General features: G+C 37.8%; 1 protein-coding gene across 6 annotated transcripts in view; it reads left to right on the top strand.

Moving 5' to 3' along the window:
• LOC100680431 (sphingomyelin phosphodiesterase) overlaps positions 1–17,345 on the top strand; it is a 342,073-nt gene that overhangs the window by 204,346 nt on the left and 120,382 nt on the right. The gene's annotated exons all lie outside the window — the stretch shown is intronic.

The raw sequence follows: 17,345 nt of genomic DNA, 5'->3' as shown, positions 1-17,345 counted from the left end.
CTCAAGCTACCGTTTGTCTTTTCCATGCTCTCGCTCTCGCACAATTCCCCGCTATCGTTACCCATGTATTGTGCATGTTTCCTCGCTATCGCTCTCCCCTCGTATTGTACCTCCCCGCTATCGTTTCCTCACCTCCGCTATCCCTATCAGCTACCGATTACTGCGTGTTACCGAGCTACCGTTAGTAAGTAAGTTAGCAATTAAGTTAAATTAGCTATTAGTAGAGTTTCCGTTAGGTAGCTGTCAGAATGCACGAGTGTGCGCGGAGAGGACGGGCAAGTGTTGTGTGTCGTCGCGCGGCCGTGTCGAGGTCGAGTTATTATAGAGTACGGGTTTTTCACGACGCGGTATATGGAAAAATAAGCGTCTGATGAGCCGGGGAAATCGCATAACTCGCGAGAATACGCCGCGACGGACGCGCTGGTCGTCGGGGGCGGTAGACGATCAGAGAGGCGAGGCGGGTATTCGCCCGCACCGACAAGTCGGCGGACGGCGCGCTGACGAGCGTGGCGGTGGCGTCGATTGCTCGGTGGGCGCGGGTGATCTCCCCGGAAGGTGGTTAGAATTATTAAAATCGTTGTGGGGCCGCGTGTAGAAGTTCGCTCTTAATCACGATGACCTCGATCGGCGGCGTGACGTGCCGCATAGTAGTTTAGTTAGCTCAGCGTAGTGCCTCTGGACTGTCGAGGCCGCAGGTTTTCGGCAGGTTGCCGTGGTTGTTAAGAGGGAAATTGAAGAATAAATACGACATATCATATCCGCAGTAAGCCTTAATGAGTTTTATGACCCACGACCCTGTTCGATACTCCACCCCTCACTTAGAGCTAGCCGAGCTCGTCTCCCACGCCGTCGGGTCCCAACACACGGTGGCGTTCACACGGAAAGGGGATCGCGGGATCCCTGGCATCTCGATGCCTGGCGCCCTGGGCCAAGGCGGCCCGCCACCGTGTATGCATTGGAGCGTGATGGCGCGCGAACATAGATTTAAGAACGCTGGGTTGCGCTAGCAGACCCCAGTGTTTCAATAGATAAAATGAGTTACAGGATTTCCATACCTATTTACAGGACTTTTCTTTCTTTCTGATTTTCTTTTTAGAATCAGGTTTTCTTTACTTTTATTTTCTACAGTATTTGAAGAATCATTATGTATATTTTCATTTTCAACAATGTCAAGATTTGATTCGTTATCTCTACTTTCCCCGAAGGTCTGAGTAGAGGTAAGAGTATTTTTTCTATTTGAATTTACATCATATTGATCAATTTTGGATTCATTTTCTTTATTTTCAGATTCGCTATTTTCCAAATCTCTATCTTTTTCGTCATCAAGTTTTTCTAAACAAATTAAATGAGTTTTCTCTTCAACTACTTGAACATGTCTAGCATGAATGACTCTACCATTGACTAGAACTTTATAGCCATTTTCTACATAGCCTACTAGTACGCCTAATTGGGCTTTATCGTCCCATTTACTTTTTCGCAACGCTTCTGGAACTCTTACGAAGACTCGACTTCCATACATTTTTAAATTATCTACATTAGGCTTTTTTCCAAAAAATATCTCGTAAGGAGTTTTATTTTCCGCTGTATTTGCTATTGTACGGTTTTTTAAATACGCGACCGTTTTTATGATTTCAGGCCAGTAACGCATATGAATTTTAGCTTCTCGCATTAAGCATCTACCCATATCCATTGCGGATCTATTATATCTTTCCGCTACTCCATTTAATTCATGGACGTAGGGTGGGCATGGCAATAATTCAATTCCTTAGATTTTACAAAGTCATAAATTTCTCTATTCAGATATTCTTTGCCATTATCACATCGTAATTTTTTAACCTTTATATTGAATTTATTTTCTACTAAATTAACAAATTCTTTCAAACAACTTGCAGTCTCTGATTTATTTTTAATACAAAGGTTCTAGTGCACTTACTATAATCATCAACAAATGTTAAGAAATATTTTTCTCCACCATAACCAGTTGTGCTATGTGGACCATTTAGATCAGTATGAATTAGTTCTCAAATTTCAGTAGTTTTTGTTCTATTATTTTCGAATGGTGCATTTGCCATTTTACTTTCTATAAAATTTTCACATTTCATTTCAACATTTTCTATTTTATCTGGCAAACCTTCAACTAATTTATTATTTACAATTTGTTCAAATATTGAAAATTTACATGGCCAAGTGCCCTATGCCATTTTTCTTTGTCAGTTAATTTTACTGAATTTACATACATTTCATTACTTGCTCTTTTTGATACAAAACTTTTCATATAAAACAAATTTTCCTTTTTGTTTGCTACAGCTATTAACTCTCTAGATTTATTAAAAATTTTTGCAATATCTTTAATTGCTAATACTGTATAATTTTCAGTTATTTTTGCAAGACTCATCAAATTTTGTTTAATGCCTTCAACATAATAGACATTTTTTATATCAACATATTTTTGATTATAATAATTTTTAAAATTAGTTTTAACATTACCTATTTTGGTTGCTTTTAACATATTACCGTCTGGTAATTTTACATCAACAGGATTTTTCAAATCTACACATTTATCAAAGAATTTATCATGTTTTATAATATGATCTGTGCAACCACTATCTAATAACCAATCGATTTCGCTACAATTTTCGCTACAACCTGTTACATGATTTACTTCACTTGTTTTATCATTCTTATACTTTTCCCGAGGGTAGGTATAAGAATTGTTCGAGTCGTGACATACCTGTGTTGTCCATGATTCAGATGAATAGTTGCCCTGTTGCTCGCTTGAAGAGTCACCTCTGGGTTGACCTTGTCCTCTGTCTCGGCCATGACCTCTGTAGTTTCCACCTCTGTTGTAGCCTCTTTGATGACCTTGTTGACCTTGACTGGATTGAGCACCTCGTCCTCGGTTACTCTGCTGTGGTGGTCTCATGCATGCATTTTTGTAATGTCCAACTTTTCCACAGTTGTAACATTTACCTTCGAACTTGGCTGTAAAAGTACTTACATTACTCTTTTTATCAGAATCGTTTTTTGTATAATTTTTCTCTTTAATTTTTGCTTTGATATAATCTACTGTCCTTTGATCTTCTGGAATGACATCAATGAAGTCTCCTATGTAGCTGTAGCTTGGTGGTAGTGCTCGTATTAAATACCTCATCTTCTCTGTTTCCTCTAGTTTTCCACCAGCCGCCTTGAACTCGTTCACGGTTTTCTCGAATTCTGCGAAAAAATCGTCTACTTGATCAAAATTCTTCAACTTTACTTCTTCCAGCTTTCCTCTGCAAATTATTTGTAGTGACGTGGATTGCGTCGAATACATTTTATCGAATTTTTCCATCATATCAAATGCTGATTTACATTCACCAATATATTCTAATTGTTTATCGGATACAGTGCTTATTATAATCGTTCTTGCTTTTAAATCTTTTTTCTGCCATTCACCTTCTTTATCTTTGTATGCAGCAGTTATTTACTAGTTGTAGGTTCGTTACACTCTTTATATTCTAATAAAATCATCAATCTTATTTTCCAACTGGAGTAATTTGCACCATCAAACACGGGTATCATGATATCTTCAACTTTAACTTGCTTCGCCATTTTTATTTCTTCTTCTTTAACACGTATATTCTCGTACACTTGATTTTTCAATACAACAATTTTCTTGATTTCTTTTAAAAATATTTTTCTAATCTTATTTCTTATTTTCTTTGTTAATTCAATATCTGTAGCATCTAATTCATTTTCTTATTTTACTCTATGTTTAAGCCACGAGAACATGTGCTTAACTTCGAAATTGCCACGTGCTCTGTACTAGCACGTTACCACGTTTTTCACTTGCCGACTTTAATCTATTGACATCGCACTTTAATCTTTATTAATTTTCAAAAATCTTCTTATTGTTTAGTACCTGACAACTTTATCTTCGTCACTGAGCATATATTTTTTGACTTTAACCTTTTCTTAACTAGTTAATCTTCACTTGAAATTTTTCTTTTTTTGACGGACGTTTCGACACAAGATTCAAATTTCAATGCTTCACAAGCATATAATCTTTCTGAGAAATTTTCCCCTTTAATTTCACTGTGCGATTCACTTTGTTAACAATAACCGTTAACTTCTTTTCCACGTGGCATTCTTCTAACCTCACTTTTTACCCCCCTCAATTTTACATTTCCCCGAAGGTTAATGTAAAATTGAAAAAATAAAGTTAACCACAGTCTACTACCATGTTGGAATAGTGGAATAAATAATAACACTGAGGTTAATAATAGTAATGTATATTGAAATAATTGTGTGTCGACAATAGCCTTGGTGAACACGTCCGCTCACATCGGAGTCTAACGGCAGAGAGGGAGTATAGTACAGTGTCGCATAGTCTGACTCCACGGAGCTGAGTATACAGTATAGTATGCGCTTAGAATGTATACGTGAGGCATGCGCATTATGCTCGCGTTCGCTCGAGCTTGTCTCGTTGCACGAAATCGTCGTCAACCAGTAGATGGCGCGACGAGTACCGTTTTATGTATTACGACTGTATAAATTCACATATTACAACTCTAAAAGAAGTTAGGTTACGTATAAAAGTGCTCTGTGAAGAAAGCCTTGGTAACCAGCTCGAATTATTACACCATTTCGATTTGGGCTGATAGAAGAAGAAGTAAGTGAGTTTCAATTATTTGTACATACATACATGTATACAAATAAATATATATTGTATATTTAGGAACTTGACGACTTCGAGGACGACGGCTATATATCGCAGACCGAGGTAAACGAGGAGAACAAGGCCCTACTGAAAAAAACGCGCGATTATTCCCGTGATTAATCGCGTTAATTTATCGAACTTTTTTCAACGCATTTATCTAAAATAAATTTTTTGATAAAATCAAATTGTTTGAAATGCAAAATTATTAAGGAAGGTGGCCAATCTAGGTGTTACAATCTGGATAGTAATACCTATACTAGCCACCTTGCTTAATAATTTTGCATTTTAAACAGTTAAAAAAAAATTTAATTAAAAAATCTATTGTAGATAAATCGCGCGATTAGACATGATCGCGCGATTTTTTTCAGTAGGGCTAGAGGTAATCTACCCTAGCTCCTACGTTCTTCTACGTCGGGCAGAGGAGTGAGAGCTCAACTCTGTGACCAACGTTTCTCTGCATCAGTCAAAGGAGCGTTTCATATCTACTACTTAGTGGCCCTAGCAACTGTTTTACTTGGATGTTTCGCCTTGTCCTTCCCTTCTATTCTCTTCGTCATTTTCAACCTTCTTGAGAATGGTCCTAACGTAGTTGTTTACTGCGCACCAATCATCCTTCGACGTCAGCATAGCTGTCATCATTGACTCAGGTGTCACCCTATTCTGAAGGTAACACTCGAGTTCTCCTTGTTCCATTTCGTATCGCGAACAGTCACAAAAGACATGCTCTGCATCTTCGTTTGCTTCCAAGCACACTGGGCAATTTGGACTGTCCTCTAGCTTGAAGCGGTGTAGGTAGGTTCCGTGTCGTCTTTTGGTCCAGTCAACAATTCGTGGTATGAGGCGGAGTGTCCATCGCCCCTTTCCACTGGAGTCCCATCATCTTTGCCACTCAGCTAGGGTTTGTTCCTTCGCGGATATCCAAACTCCCTATCCTCAAAGAAAATACTCTATTACGATTGAAATGCTAATAACTTTTAACGGGAGCGGTAATTTTCAACCAGCCAGGGCTTAAATTGAAGCTCTCTTATTCTTCTTTTAATTTAAAAACTTATATTGAGTCCCTGTTTGTTAGTTAGCTATATATATATATTCTGATCAATTGCGGCTGTTTCTTTCCCTTCGTGATTCTCATATATATAGCGAACCAACAAACAGGGAGTTAGTATGAACTTTTCATACGAAAGTAGAACAAAAGAGCTTTAATGTAAGCTCTGAATGGTTAAAAATAACCGCCTGGATCGATAGTTATGAGGATTTTATAAAAGCAAAAACGGCGCAGGCTTTTCTTTGACCCAGTTATTTGAGATTATTCGTAGATATGTTCATAAGTGAACATGCTCATAACTTTTGACCCAGACAGTCATTTTGAACAATCTAGGGCTTGAATTGAAGCTCTTTTATTCTACTTTCGATTGAAACGTTTATACCAAGTTCCTGTTTATTGGTTATATATATATATATATAAATATAAAAGATAAGGATATATATATATATATATATATATATATATATATATATATATATATATATATATATATATATATATATATATATATATATATATATATACAGGGTGAGTCATTTTAATCTTTAATCTCAATTATCTCGTTGGCAAAGCATGCCAGCGAAAAAGTTTCGGATAAAAGTTTTAGGATTTTTCCCTGGCTATCTGATGATGACCTTGACAATATCATTGAGCGTGACCTTCAAGGTCATTTGAAGGTCAAGTCGATTTTTTCAAATAGAAACCCCTACTTTTGGCATCAGAAATTGAAAGAGCGGGAAATTTTACGTTTGAATATGACCTTGCCTTGACCTTGAATTCAATGGTCAAGGTCATTGGTCATTCCGATAACAGTACAAGTGGTTAGCTGAACTCGAATGCATTCAAGGAGAAAATGTTACCCACAAAAGTTTTCAGTTTTCTCCCCGGCTGACGAATGGTCATCTTGACCCTGTCGTTAAACAGGATCTTCAAGGGCATTTCAAGGTCAAGTTGATTTTTTGAAATGGAAACCCCTACTTTTAGCCCCATAAATGAAAAGAGAGTGACATGCGTTCAAAAATGAAAAATTTTCAATATTTCCAGAAATTTTCAATATTTTCTAAAATTTTCGTAATTTTTTAGTTTTCAAAAATTTTCAAAGTCATTCCATTATTTTGTATTAGTGTCAATTTTTGAGAGTGAACTACTCTTAACAGTTATGTAGATAGCAAATTAGTGCAGAAAAGCTTAATCGTGTTTTTTACTTCTTGTAAATCGATAATTATTATTGAAAAAAATCTGTTTCCCTGTTTACTGGTCTGTAACAAATTATTTTGATTTTGATCATGGCTGATTATGGTCCCAACGAAATCGTTGATATGATCATGATTTTGGGAGAAAGTCGAAATAATTATGCAGCAGCTGCCAGACTTTATGCTGAACGCTATCCCAATAGGAGACACCCAAGTAATGTTACTATTCAAACCTTAACTCAGAGAGCTCGAAATGGAGCTTTTGTTCGTCAACGCCGTCATCATGAATAAGACGAAAACGATCCTCGTGTTATTACCATTCTAGCGATTATTCATCTTGATCCTCACATTAGTACTCGACAAATAGAAAGAGAAATAGGTATACCTCAATCAACAGCATCCCGAATATTGAGAGCGAGAAGATATCATCCTTATCACATAACATTAACACAACAGTTAACTCCAAATGATATGATTTTGCGAGTACGTTTTTGTCGATGGGCAATACGAATGATTCAACAAGATCAAGACTTTTTCAGGCACGTTCTTTTTTCAGATGAATCAACATTCAGAAACACTGGCTATTTGATTGGTCCTTATTTCTTTGAAGAGAACGTGAATGGGGTAAACTTTTTGAGATTACTTCGAGACATTTTACCTGAATTACTAGAAAATGTAGACCTAACCACAAGGCTAAGAATGTGGATCCAATTAGATGGAGCACCACCACATTATGCATGCATTGTTCGTGATTATTTAAACACCCGCTACAATGGCAGGTGGATTGGGCGAGGTGGCCCAGTTGCCTGGCCCCCCCGTTCACCTGATTTAACCCCTCCCGATTTTTACTTATGGGGATATCTTAAGAATATTGTTTATGCTCAACGGCCAACAACGCGAGATAATATGATCGAACGCATTCGTACAGCTTGTGCAGCAATCCCTCGAGATGTTCTACTTAGAACCATAAGACAATTCAGAGCTCGACTTGATCTTTGCATCCAACAAAACGGCGGTAATTGCGAACAATTAATCAATGGTTAACTCCAGTTAACATTCCATAAAAATACCAAAAAAATAACAAAAAGGGAAAAAACAAAAAAAAAAAATACCAAAAAAAATAAAACAAAAAACAAAAAATGGGATGCTAAATCCTTTTGACAACCTCCTCGATGGTGCATCCTGGGTTCGGCTGATGTCAAAGGTAATTTCCGCACCAAAGATGATTTGTTTCCAAAATCACATGTTCGAACGTAAAATTTCCCGCTCTTTCCATTTCTGGTGCCAAAAGTAGGGGTTTCTATTTGAAAAAATCGACTTGACCTTCAAATGACCTTGAAGGTCACACTCATTGACATTGTCAAGGTCATCATCAGATAGCCAGGGAAAAATCCTAAAACTTTTACCCGAAACTTTTTTCGCTGGCATGCTTTGCTAACGAGATAATTGAGATTAAAGATTAAAATGACTCACCCTCATCAATTTATAGTATATATATTTATATCGATATGGGGGTTTGTGAGGTAAATGGTTATAAATGTATTATCGGAATCAGTATTTGTGCACATGAATCTTATATTTTTCCGGTCTATTAGATTTAGAATTATCTGTCTGCGGTTTTTGCACGTACATTTTTCTATTGTTCTGTGTATATGTATATGCCTGCGTGGATGAAAAAAATATATAATTTAGCCAAATGAATCAATCTTTAATGACATTTTGTGCACTCTTATCAATTCTGGCTCCTCGTTCGTGGAGTTTTTACTGGTGATAAATGGCTTTCGCCGATATCATAAATTATTCTGTTCCTAGGTTCATTGGCATTTGAGTAATGCATGACTTTCAACGTTTCATTATTTTCTGGGGTAAATCCATGCCCCATTTGTATGTTTGTGACAGGTGGACAGTTTTTCAATCTCTTTGTTAGGAATTTACGAGTTTGTTCGTGATCTTTTTTGGTGTATAAGAAAAATTTTATATTGAATGATTGCCCATTAGCCCATGAATAAAGAGCTTTAACATCTAGAAATGCTTTATTTTTTGCAGCTTGTAAGCTCGCTCTTGTAGTTTCTCTCTTTACTATCACTCCAACTCCATCGCAACTACCTTTTCCGTGTGCTGTTGCAAAACAGTGCCATTCAGCATCAACGCCAAAATCTCTCTTATGACTCATTAAACTACTCATTTGATAACGATTTTTAAAATGCTGTTTAGCACCATCAGTAGCATATATTACCTTTTTTACTGTGGGATAAACCTTGGGAATTTCAGGTATAAGCTTTTGCTGCATTATGTATACTGCAGTGGCATCATGAGTAGTACAGTCGAACATAGATACTGTACTGAAATGCTTTAGCTTGCCTTCAGATTTATAATAAACAACAGCAGGAAAAATCGTACTTTGATCATTATTAAAATGAAATGCCTGTGCAGCATCTTGGGCTGTAAAAGCATAGTTCTCAGCAAAATCCAATTGAGCAAGAACCTCTTCATCTGAAAGATTATTTTTCTTCCCAGAAATAAACTTTGATTGTTCTTTAGCGATGAAGTGATGAGGTATCAACTTTTCTAGGCTAGAACAGAAAGTTTCAATAAATTCTTGCGATGTTAGGCATTGTTTTATCAAAGTATATCTATCGGTTGATTGCCACGTGCTGAAGATGACTTGATCAATATTGTGCTCATCCATAATGTTCTCAACGTAATTAAACTTTTGAATGTCCGGACAAAATTTGTATTCATTCAAATAACAACTTGGTTTGGGATCCTCACACAGAACGAAATACAAACAATCTTTATAATTCTTCAGAATATTGTTTGAAATTTTTTCCATATTTACTGCGTCAATCATCGCCTTGAAATTTTGGTGTATCGTACATACACATACATTGTGTGTACCAGAGGATCCTGCAAAGACACAACATTTTGGTCTCAGTTCCGCAAACTTGGTAAGCCCAACCGGATGTTCAGGAAACTGTTCTTTAAATTGATTATGAAGGTTCTTAATATCAGTAAGTAATAATCTTTTCTGCACTTTTATTTTTTCACCATATAAATAAATACTGACGGTATCTTTTTTATTTGGCATAATTCTGCTGTTAAGATCATTTTCGTAAAAATCTTCAACTTTCTGAGTAGTTTCTACAGGTAATGTTTTTCCACGTTTTGCAACAGGAGAAGCCAAAACTCCATCTGATTCTCTTAACTGTTTTGCTTTACGAGCCATTCTGTGAGACACACCAAATTGGTTCATAATTTTACATATTGCCCAGTGTTCGGGCAAAATAGTAAGAATACTGACACGTAATGGATCGTTCTCCGGCAGGGATTGGAATTTGTTTTTAAGTCCAGTTAAAATATCTGTAAGATAATCTTGCATAGGTGCATCCGTGTTTGAAACCGAAGGCGAGTCAGTCTCTGATTCAAAATCAACACTCATACTGACGTTTGGAGATGACAAATCATGTAGTTTGTAAAAGGATTTTCTACATGTATCACAAATCAGTGAAGATGTTGGATAATCAGGATAGACATCTTGAAATTCTTTGGAGATCTTCCTAAGAGATTTGCTGTGTCCTGTATTAATATCAAATGGATTAACGCATCTATCGATACGATATTTTTTCGCAGGAGAAGACATTTTTGTAGGATATGAGAAAGCACAACCAAAACAAAAAAAATGTTAGAAATAACAAAATTACGGCTAGTACAGTTGAACAAGGAGATACCGATAAAGTAAGACTTACTCAACAACTGCCTTAAAAAGGATGTTGAAGAAGAAGTCGCCAATGTATCTATTAATGTACCTATTAACTATCCTAAAAAGGACTGTTGGAGAAAAAGTCGCCTATGAATAAAGCCGCTGATGGACTTGCTCACCAACTATCCTGAAAAAGACTGTTGGAGAAAAAGTCGCCGATGAAGAAAGCATTCCTTGAAGAAAATATTCCTTTCTATGGGTTGCTAAACGTGGGAAGGGGTTGGGGGTGTAGGTAAAAAAAAGGGATGAAATAAATCACTTGAAAGCAATAAATTCCTTTGCCACAAAACAGTTTTATTTTCTGAAGTCTTTGCACAAGTTGTCATTGGACACGAGCCGTGTACTTGCAGCATTAGGCTGTTGGAAGAGGGGCGAGGTACAGCGCTGGACCCGGCCTCCTTATGTGCCCTCCGCGACACTTGTGGATAATGCGCAGCCGCCTAGCGGCGCGCCGCAGTACTAGCGCCGCGGTGATAAGCGCTGCAGCGTGCGTGGCGTGTTCGGCGGCTTTTCGCGAGAGAGCCTGCGGGTGGGTTATGACAAATATCCGCCAGTTTATATTGGCCATATTGAATTTTGAAATTTCGAGGTTAAAATAAGATTCAGCGGCCCCTTAAACTCCCATACCGATACTTTAAACTGATTTAAAATCGTTCATTGCGGTAAAATAGTTTTGGTGGTTGTATAATGTCCGCCATTTTGGATCGGCCATTTTGGATTTAAAAATTTCGAGGTTAAAATAAGGTGCAGTGGCCCCAAAAACACTCATACCGATACTTTAAAGTGATCTAAAATCATTTGTTGCGGTAAAATGGGTTTGGTGGAGGTATAATGTCCACCATTTTGATTTTGCCATTTTTGATTTTGGAATTCCGTCAGCATTGTCAATAATATGTCCTATCATGAGTTGTACATGCTTTTTGGTGGGATATTTCACAAATTAGAACATTTTTACTATTGTTTTTGTTGAATGTGCTATGAAAACGTGTGTTTCAGGCTCCATATTTAAGCGCCACATTGGATTTTTGAAAAGGCCAGAACTTTTTCAAAAGCCCTTGTCCAGACGATCATTTTGAGACCTCAAACGTCTTGTTAGGTTAACTCAAATTTTGGGTGCACTGATGGTGCGGTTGACGTGAAACGTCCCATATATATATATATATATATATATATATATATATATATATATATGTGTGAGAATCAAGAAGGGGAAGCAACAGTGGTATTTGATAAGAATATATATAGCTAACTAACAAACAGGGACTCTATAAATTTTTAAATTAAAAGTAAAATAAAAGAGCTTTAATTTAAGCACTGGCTGGTTGAAAATGACTGCTCTTGTGAAAAGTTATAAGCATTTCATTCGTTATACAGTATTTTCTTTGAGGTTAAGGGACGTGCAGATCTTCCTATGGTCGAAATTTAAAAAAGTGTCACTCGGTAATCAAAAGTAGATAAAAAACGCTAACTTTTATGATTTTTTAAAAATTTTTAGGTCAGAAAGATTTTTGGGTACAGCTTTGTCTCAGTTGACGCGGAATGCCCCATATATTTTTTCTCATTCTGAATTCGTGAAATTTTTTTTATTCTGACCATTTTATGGTCATTTAATGGCCATTTATTGATTTTTGAAAAAATATATTTGCCTTTTTTAAATGATATGATTTATACAATAAATTCAGCAATAGTGTTTCTAAAATGGTATTAAATTGCTTACCTTTTTCCGCAAGATTTTCATAATTGGCCGTTTCATTCAATTGTTATGATAAAAAGGTAAAAAAAAATTAATATCTTACAACTAAATTGTCAAACATTTTAGAATAATTTATGACAATAAAAAAAGATAATATATCTTTGCTGTAACAATTTTTAGCAATTTTGGCGACTAGTTTTGAGCTAAAAATCGAAAACCAAAAAAATGGGTTTTCTTTGTCGTACGATTACGAGAGTAAAAAGACTTAAATTAAGTTGGAATTTTAAGAAAAGAAAGATCTTCTGCTTACCTCGGCTAAGTTCTTTTTGCATCTTATAAAATCGATTAGTTTCAAAGGTTTCAAGATTCAAATTCTTCGTCTCTCACCTTGTATACCGTGTATACCCTGTATAACTGAAAATTACTATTTTGTTAAACCTTTTAACTCGCTAACTGAAGTTTAGAATGTTTTAAGCAAATTTATGATTTTATGAGTTAATGTGAACCCTATAGTTTTTAAAATATTAAGGTTTAAATTTTTTTCATGAAAATTATATGATTTGATATTGTGACTGGTGGTGGACAAGAACAGCGCACATCTAATAGCTAGTCAAAGTGTCACCCTTTCCCTACTTTAAAGATTTGGAACGAATCTTTCTGATTACTATAGCCTTCTGCTAAGTAAATCGCTTTTTAAGTAAAATAATTAAGATTGAAAATATTTAAAAAAGGTTTAGTATATTGTATATTTCAACAATTCCTTATCAATTGGAACTATAAATTTAGTTGGAGGAAGCTATGTGCCAAAGAACTGGCAGCGCGGCGGTTTTTAAATACATTTCAACTCATGACTTTTTACTGCATTTATCTTGATTATTTTTTTTTAAAGTGTCTTCTTATCTTCTTCTTTTCTTTCCTTTGGTATTGTACTATTTAAAAGTAAATTCGTGTTCTCGCACACTTTTCTGGATATCTTGACATGCACACATATTCTATCTGTACTCCTAGCAGTACACTTTTATTGAAACTATCTGTATTGTGCCGCTGGCTCACCAATGCACGTCATTCCACAGGCAAATGGCGACCTCCACAAGTCGTCTTTCTTTTCTCCGTCACGCATACGCATGTGGCAGTCCAGCATGTCATTCGAGTATACTACATCCCCTTCTCATTTAATTTTTTGTTATTATTTATTTATTTCTCAGGGTGGTACTTGAAAATGAATGTATTGTTCACAAGTATTTATTTATTCCTTACAAATATCTTTGTGATTCGATGACGAGAATACATTGTTTAAGGTTTAGCTTGTTTATAATGATTTCTCGAGTTTTTGTCAAGGATTTCAGAATTTTCTTTTTGCAATGATTTACTGTAAAAATCGAAACATATTTATGTTGATAATAAGAATATATGCAAAATTTACGCAATATTCTCAATCATGAGAATCTATTAACTATACTTATCTTAATTATTAAAACATACAACACAATCTCATTATTGTGATAATTCACCACTACCTAGTATCCCGGACCTCAAATATTATCATAAAAATTAACTTAAAATCATCTATATAATTTGCTTCACAGAGAGATCAGAAAACGAACACTACTTTTCTAAAATAATGATACAATAACTATCTGTACCCAAGGCCAAGAAGAGTGGTGACCGTTTAAATGTTTCAAATAATTCTTCAGTTTCGTGTAATATTTTGCTGCTATACGCATACGAAGCTTTTTTAGTCTTGCTGATCTGGTTAAAAACTTTTACTTTTTTGCCTTACAAATTCTTTCAGTTGCGATCAGTGATTAGATTTAGTTTACAACCTGAGTCTATGAACATACAGGTATGGCTTCTGGTTCTTCTTTTGGTGGGAAACCTCTTCCCCGACTTTAAATTTTTTCACTGTTAGCATTGTGCGAGACTTCTAAGTCTATCTTAAATATTAATAATCCTCTTCCTCTATTATATTAAAATGTGTCTGGTAGTCTCCGGCTGAAACTTTACTTCATTCCCAAAACTCCTTAAAGGTTACGGTAAACTAGAAGTTGACCGTAAGTAGACCGAAAGTCGACAGGAAGTCGACTGGAAGTGAACCAGAAGTGAACCGAAAGTAATTGCAAAAAATACAAAATGACCTGGAAGTGACCAAAAATAACCGGCAACGAACTATCAATATATCAAAAATGAACAGAAAGTGACAAGAATAATGTATATTTGCTAAAGTACTACTAAAGGGTGAATCGGAAATCAATCAATAAATAATTAATAACAATTTTAAAATGTTTATGAAGTATTATTCATAAACTGTAAATAATATTAAAGTTTTTCTCACACACACACACCGCGCTGGGATGCTAATACCCCGTATGTGGCGCGTCCCCTGGGTGGCGGATAGAGGAAAACTCAGCGGCGCGCCGAGGTCTCCTCAACCGGCCGAAGGGTAGAGCAGAAATGAAATATGCTCCGCAGACTAAACAGGCTAGGGGAAATAACCCCGAAGATAAATCAAACATGGAAAGTGAGTTAATAACATTACTACCCCAAGCGGGTCAAGCCACGGTGCCCAGTCCCGCCGTCGATTCCGATCGGGTGAAAGCCCCGGTGGTTGACGCTGGCCCCATGGATTTGGGGGGGGGGGGGAGGCGGGCAAACTTACCTAGAAGCCGCAGAGGTTTATCACCTGACTACCATGCATGTAGAGACGCAGGTGATATGGAAATGGAGGTTGATGCAGACAGAGATAAGAGAGCTGCATGCTTAACGCAAAGGAATGCGCACTTGAATCGCCTTGGCAGCAGAATCAATGAACTGATGGAGTACGTCAGGGGCAGACACAATGTGCACAAGCAAATTAAAGACCTTGCCTGAACCCTAAGAGCGAGCTATAAGAATCTCTGCATCGCAGAAGATAACTTACTGCGATGCCAGCGCCCGGGAACACAGGGAAGGGAAACCCAGACAACCCCAAGCCTCAGATCCCGGAAGGCGGGTACAACGAAGTAAGTCCCAACTACTCCACAGGATAGAAGTGGAGTAAACAAAGGAGCAGATAATGAAGCTGGAAAGACAGCGTGGCAGGAAGTCGTCACAAGAAAGTAAAAAGAAAAAGGAGAAAAAGGCGAGCAAAGAGGATAAAAGTGTCCGTGGCGTTACAAACCAGAATAAGATCAGCAAGAATGGATAGAAGCGGGCAAGACCTTCCAGACCGGATGCTTTAATCATCAAGGCTGCATTAATCCAATTGTTTAACGTGTGGGCTATGCATTGAGCTTCCTCACGCGGCCCCCCATGGGGCGCGGGGCCGAGATACGCTCAGCCAACGCGATCAATGAATGCACGTTAACATTCGATGACCTACCGAGGCCTGGTGACATTAAGTGGGAAGTCAACCGGCCGCTCGGATGGGCGGCGGGATCCCATCCAATCCCTCATGACTCTGCAGGTCAATACCCGAGTTGTGCACTGCAACTCACACATCGAAAGATAAACTTTCTGCCCAGCATGCGGGCTAACCACCGCCACCACGAGTTCTTTACCCTGTCGGGACAGGATTAGCTATCCTGCGGCTCCCCGACCCTGTGGTACTGATTTTATCCTCCCCAGTAGAGAGTTCACAAACGTCTCCATCGGAGTGTACTAAGCAAGCTACCACGTTTTAAACGTCCCACTCGTTTTTGGCATTGGCCAACCATACATTACGCCGAAGCGTTCCCAGAGCTAGAGTCCCAAGCAGTTAGTTAGACCCCGACTAGCTTACAAGGGCCTGGGTATACTAGTTTTGATCTTCACCACCCTCAAGATGGTCCGTCGATCACTCGACTAGTTCCAGCTCGGAACATGACTGATCCTTCCCCCTTCCTCTCGTGGGAGGGTATACCGAGGCTACCGAAATCTCTCATCAAGGCTGCAGAAGGAAAGAGCTATGCAGACATTTTGTCAAAAATAAAATCATCTCCGTCACTTAACACACTAGGGAATAGCGTAAATAAAATACGCAAAACAGTTGCAGGCAATCTTCTGATAGAGCTTACACACACAAAAGATGTCAAAACCTCGGACTTCCAGGAAGCAGTTAAAGCGGTACTAGTGGAAGGCGCCACAATATAAGCACTCCAAGAAGAAGAAACCATTAAACTAAGAGATCTGGGCATGCTTACCTCAAAAGAGGAGGTACTAGAAGCACTACAAAAGGAAATTAGCAAGGAGAACATCATAGAAAGACGTATGGTGACACGCAGATTACAGTGATACGGGTACCAGCTCAGATAGCGGCTAAGATCACAAAGCTGCAGAAAATCAGAATAGGATGGGTCAACTGTAGGATCCGGGTGACTAGCTGCAAAAACGAGCCGCTTGAGTATCTCTAAGTGCTCCTCAGACTGATGCTGAGAATCGTAGGTAGCTGAGATGAGCCAAAACTCCCTCACCCGTTGCAGATGAACGTAGGTGTCGTGGTTGAGTCTGTCCAGAGGATTACCGGTCGATGCTGCACGAAGTAGACGACTGAACAATGCTGCAGGAAGCAGACGACTGGACGATGCAGAATGAAGAAGACGGCAGGACAATGCAGAATGAAGAAGACAAGTTTGATCATGAACCCCTAATCACCTTGGTATCCGGTGTCGGAGGGCCACTTGTGCAGAGCTTGCTCTGCCTAAGCCACATAAAAAAAAACACACACACACACATACACAGACACAGACACGGACACGCTTACACACACGCATGCACACACATACACGCACATACACACACGCGCGCGCACACACATACACACATAAATTCACACATACACACGCGCGCGCACTCACGACACACATAATGCTTTTATGTTCTTTGCATATTGTAGAACATCTAAACTTTCCGTTACTTTAACATCGATTATTTGGTGCACGTTTTTTCATGATATGTGATTACTGTTGGCACTGGATAGCTTCTTGCAACGTGTTTTAGAT

The sequence above is a fragment of the Nasonia vitripennis genome (assembly GCF_009193385.2).
Source record: "Nasonia vitripennis strain AsymCx chromosome 4 unlocalized genomic scaffold, Nvit_psr_1.1 chr4_random0009, whole genome shotgun sequence".
In the NCBI taxonomy this organism is placed as follows: Eukaryota; Metazoa; Arthropoda; class Insecta; order Hymenoptera; family Pteromalidae; genus Nasonia; species Nasonia vitripennis.
This window is presented reverse-complemented; position numbering and strand designations above follow the sequence as displayed.